Source organism: Lolium rigidum, chromosome 6 (assembly GCF_022539505.1).
Source record: "Lolium rigidum isolate FL_2022 chromosome 6, APGP_CSIRO_Lrig_0.1, whole genome shotgun sequence".
Taxonomy (NCBI): domain Eukaryota; kingdom Viridiplantae; phylum Streptophyta; class Magnoliopsida; order Poales; family Poaceae; genus Lolium; species Lolium rigidum.
In genome coordinates this window covers 18328716-18334114 of record NC_061513.1, presented here as the reverse complement: position 1 = coordinate 18334114, position 5399 = coordinate 18328716, and the positions used below count along the sequence as shown (strand labels likewise).

Genomic DNA, 5399 nt, shown 5'->3' with positions numbered 1-5399 from the left:
TTTTATTGTAACATCCAAAAAAATTGAAATTTTGGAATATTTTTTCAATACAAAATGGTTTATATTGTAGACCTGGCTGAAAATCTAGGAGAAACTAGAACTTTAAAATTGTTTCCCAACCTTGTGGTGTGGTGTTCAAAATAAATAATCGATTTTAGTTTCCTCTTTAAACCCAAGCTCATTTTAAAAGATTCGACGAATAGTTAAAGTGCGCAAAAGTCATAGGTTTCGAAATAATTGATTTTATCTTTCTCTTTAAGCCAAAACCTGTTTTGAAGTTCTACAAATGTCCCTACAATACAAAGTATCTAGAATGTTTTGGTTTCCAAAGGATTTTATTTGTTTTCTTGCATAAGACCGAAATTATGTTTCTAGATTTGTTAAATAGCCTATTAGCCCAAATACGAATTATATCTCTGTATTTTGTTTCGAGTGGAAGAGTATATTGTCAATTCATGTCCCAAAATCAGGCTAAAAATTTTACAGAGTTTATTTGGTATAATTTGAAGACTTAAAACTATTTCTACAAAACAGGACATAAAAAGGAATTTTTTAAAAAAAAGGTGACCGGCCGGCCCAGCGACGCAGCACTCCGCGTCTCCTTTATTTGTTTTCCTGACGGAAGGACCCCACCATGGTTCATCTGGGGGGAGATCGAGCTTCAAAAAATTGTGAACCCTCACATCTTCAACAAAATCACTTGGGTTGGAAATAACAGCAAACATTGTCTTATCCTCCACTTAGAAATAGGCTTCTCCATGCTCTTTAAAAGAATAACAATCTGGAGATTGTTCCATATAAAGGAATAAGAGGATTCCAGACTACAGTGTGTAGCATCAACATCATATTGCCAAGGCCTCCCAAGAAGAATAACCTCCAGCAGCAGGAGATCGACCTCCGCACGGTTCCGAACGACTCCACAATTTCCTCGTCGATTCAGCCTCATTTTGATCCCATTTTGTTGCCTCTTTGGATCCTCTATAAATGTACCTCACATCATCTCCGTTTTATCCCCTTTGAAACCCTAGAAATAGCGGTGCCAGACTGCCGAATTTCTTCGTCGATGTTCCGTCGCCGCCATTGCCATTGGAGCTCGACTCGAGGTTGCAGAGTACCCCGCATCCCCCTTTTCTCCCTGTGTTCTTCCCCCAGATCGACCACGTCTTCTTGACCCTTTCCCCCCTCGGCAGGAGCCCCAGACACCGCCGGAGAATCGTGGAGACGGAGACGATCAGCTGCAGGATCACTGTTGGGGAATATAAAGAAAACGCCATGATCACCACTGTGACCGTCCACTGCAGCCTCAGCCTGTCATTCACTCTGTCATCGCCTAGCCGTCCGCCGCCGGCTACAACATGTTTTCTTCTAATTCTTGAGTTTTGATTTTTACGAAAAAAATCAAAAGAACACCATGGTACTGTTAGTCTAGAGTTTTACGAAACTTACAGAATTTCAGTTAGCCATAGTGTTTATAGTATTTTAACTATAATTTAAATTATGTAACTGAAAACTACTTCCTCCTATTCATATTACTTGTCACTAGTACTAGTATGGATGTATTTAGAACTAGTATCTAGATACATTTATATTAGTAGCAACTAATATGGATAGCAAGTACTGCAATTTTCTATGCAAAAGGTTGTTGTTTGTGTTGAAATGTCTATTTAAAATCTCTATTCAATAAAGAATTGCTAATAAAGTATTTTTGAACCTAAATTATTTGCAAGAGCATGCTTGCATTACTTTGTTATGTATTTTGGTAGCTCTGTACTTCATCTAGATATACTTCCATTGGGTACTTTGGTAGCTCTGTACTTCATCTAGATATACTTCCCTGGCGATTGATAACGGTGTTAAAAAGGTGTATTGTCTTCCCAAGTTCAATAAATAAATCTGAAAACGAAATAGACAAATACAGCAAAAGTTCTCACGAGCACGGGTAGCACAGACAGACAGCTGGTCCTTAACCCATTTGACAAAATTGGTAACTCAAATTTAGCAGACCACTCTCTGCACACAGCACTTGAATTAGTGGGTAAAACAAGATATTTTTTGCCACCAGCTTCCCAATCTCCACATCTCTGACGATGAAGTCCAGGCAAACTACAGTAAATCCAATGAATCAAGGGATGACATCATCTCTCATCAGCACTCAAACAACATAATACCGTGCTTAACATTCACTTTAAGCCCACCAGTGACACGTGTAAATCAAACCGGGTAGAGAGGTCCAACAGGAGCACACCCGCGTAAGAAAGCAAGATCTGGCAGCAGCCTGCCCACCAGTGGAGAAATTCTCACCAGTTGGTCAGTCTGAACCCCAGGCATCATCACGCGCAGCTTGTCGGGCAGTAATCCGGCTCCTCCTCGCGTCCTCCTGCTCCTTCCGCTCACCAGCACTAATGCTTGTGAACTGCTTTAGCCCCATCCCGTGGGCGATCAGCCTCTGTGCTGTTCTCGCGGATGTCTTGGGCCTCGGCGTCGGCGGTTCTAGGTCTGCAGTCCGAGTAGAAAACAGTGTGAGATCTAAGTTGGAAGCTACGGTCTACAGTTCTACGCATGATCTGCAGGGAGAAGATCAAGCAAAAAAAGAATCATCAGAAGGCACAAGCTGTTACCTGTACCGTCTATTTTAGCCAAGAGATCGTCATCATCCTTTAGTGACCGCACTTTGTATCTTGGAGGCACACAAGCTTGTGCCTCACTAGCTACAGGACAATAGGCCAGAATGCAGCAATGAGAATGCAATGAATAAAGGCAGAAACCAGAAGTAATTGAAATATTGCAAGTTCATATCATCAGCATCAAGTACTAAGTTCCAGCAGGACGGAATAAAAACTGAACCAGCATGACAGTTGTCTGAACAAAACCAACACTAGTAGTAAAATATGAATTATGCTTTCTATTGAAGTGTGCATTTTTCTTTCTAGATTTGACTTCAGAAATACCCATGGTTTGCCCTCGCACGTATCAAAATTACGCATATATCAATATAAAAATGAAACAAACAAAGTGCCACAGAACCTAATTGGAAGAAGGGAATTGTGTCAATTTGTTCTAATTCTAATATTTTACTGACAGAATTATGGTGAGACAGCATAATAATTTAGCTCGAAAGGTGTGGCACTGTCCTTGTACAGGAAATAAATATGAAAATGAAAATAAATTTTCTGCAATGCATCATATTGGACACGAGAGTTTTGCTTCCAATAGGTAGACAGCACGTAGTTGTACAGTTCAATAATTATAAAACCCAGGTTTAAAAAGATGTGACGAAAGTTTCTAGATCATGCTATATGAAGAGAAATGTACAGAAAGAATATCAGAAATAACCGTAAGACCCAAATTACCAGATGATGGAGTCCGAAAAACTGCAAGTGCAATAGTATCATTGACCCAGCGAATGGCAACTCCATGGTCTCCGAACTTGTCAAAAATCCTTTCCAAATCTGTTGTGCGTGTGCTAGATGGGAAGTCATACAGAACAAGAACATGCCTCGTCCCAAATCGTTTTGCACCTACAGAGCCAGACAAAAGATTAAACATGAACAAGCTAACGAGGCAGGTAAGATTATCATCCTGAATAAATAAATTACCAGTCCTGTTCTCCTGCTCGTCCTCATGGTCTTTTGATCCACTATGAGGATCAGACCCCTTGTCATCCAGATCTCTCTCTGAACCACACTGGTCACTGTACAGAACACTCTTATCGTAAAGAAAGGAACCCCTTCCCCTCCTCTTGGGCCCCGAAGACGGAGTGCTACTTTTCTCTGAAGATGGAGTGCTGCTTTTCTGTGAAGAAGACACCCTTGCCTCCTGTCCGATGGGATCGCACTGGTGTCTCGTCGCCACGATCCGCGATAGCCTCCCAATCTGCATATGCGTCAGGGAAAGAATGCAAGTTCTCAGTCCTGTCTAAGCTGTTTACGGAATAGCACACAGAGACAGAGATCGCTAGAATTATTACCATCGTCTTCATCTTCGTTCTTCTCATCGGTGTTAGCTGAGACTTCTGAGTCCTTGGATCCCGTAACAGCCACTGGTGATGAGGAGTTCTCCGTCGTCCCACGGTCTCTTCAGTATACATCATTAGAACCAGAGCAGGAGTCAATCAGGTGGCCGAAACAGGAGGCAATGGCAGATAATATTGTTCAAATTACGGTCAGTTTTTTGCGAGTCGGATCTTTGGTATCTAAGATCACGAGCTATAGGATAAAATTTACGAAGCAATTTTTAAAAAAGCACTGCCGATTGGCAGGTCTGGTTGTTTGAGCATGCGAGTATTCGGTTCAGAAGCAAGAACAGGAAGCGGAGGGAGCAGAGAAGCAAACCCTAAGGCCTGGGGGGCTTTCTCCGCGCGGAGGCGGAGGACGATAGCCCGGGAGCGGATCGCGTCGGCCTGGAGCGTGTTCCCGCGGGAGGCGTGGAGGCCGGCGAGATCGCCGAGCGCCGTGGCGAGGCGGAGGTCGGCGCCCGGTGGAGGCGGGGATGCGGAGGTGGAGAGGTTGGAGACGACGGACTCGAGGAGGGAGATGGCGCCGTCGACGTCCCCGGCGTCCACCAGGTCGTCTACCTCCTCCGTCCAGCGGCCGCCGCCGGCCGCCGCGTCCATAGCTGCCTAGCTGGTGGGGTCGGACTCCGGTCTCTGTTTCGCGTAGACTGACAGACAGGTGAAGATAGTGGTAGGCAACTCCGCTAAACTGATAAACTCAACGTTGTGATTCGCGTAGACTTTTTCCATTATAATTTGCTTCATGATTCAGTTACCTCGTTAATTTGCATAGAGTAAGATATGTTAGAGGTCATAGAGTTATATACAATTTTTGTACCACAACTTGGACTAAATGTGCAATTTAGTACTCGTATCACAATTTGTAAAAGAGCATTCGCGTACCTAGATTTGACACTTTGATTCTCATTAAAGCTGAAATATTCTTCAGATGAGGTGCGATGTTTTTGTCGATAACTGAAGCACTGTGCGTGACTTCGTCAATCTCAAAACCCGTCGGATAAAGTTTTTTTGACGAAGTCTCTCGGAGGTACTAATATGGATAGGGTGTGGGTGCTTGCGTTCATGGGATAAGTGTATGTGCATATATGTAAGCTCCTGCATCTGTACTATGTTTCGTAAAAAAATACCACAACTTACACCGAGCGAACAAATTGGTCCACCCATCAGGAGAGGTCACGTGGGTTGTATTTTCTCTCGCAGAAGTAACCTTGTTGCTTTTTTACCTGCGAGTCTCACCTGTCAGAACATAGAAAAAATTGAAAACAAAGTAGCGCTTGAGCAGCCTCAAAAACAAAGTTGCCACCGACCGAGACAACTTCCATAAATTGTTGTTGAACTTTATTATATTATTATGTGATTGCTGAAAAGCAATAACGTGACCTACGTA

General features: G+C 43.0%; 1 pseudogene; it reads right to left on the bottom strand.

Moving 5' to 3' along the window:
• Positions 1–1978: 1978 nt before the first annotated feature.
• Positions 1979–4612, bottom strand: LOC124661021 (annotated as a pseudogene).
• Between the last annotated feature and the right edge of the window lie 787 nt (positions 4613–5399).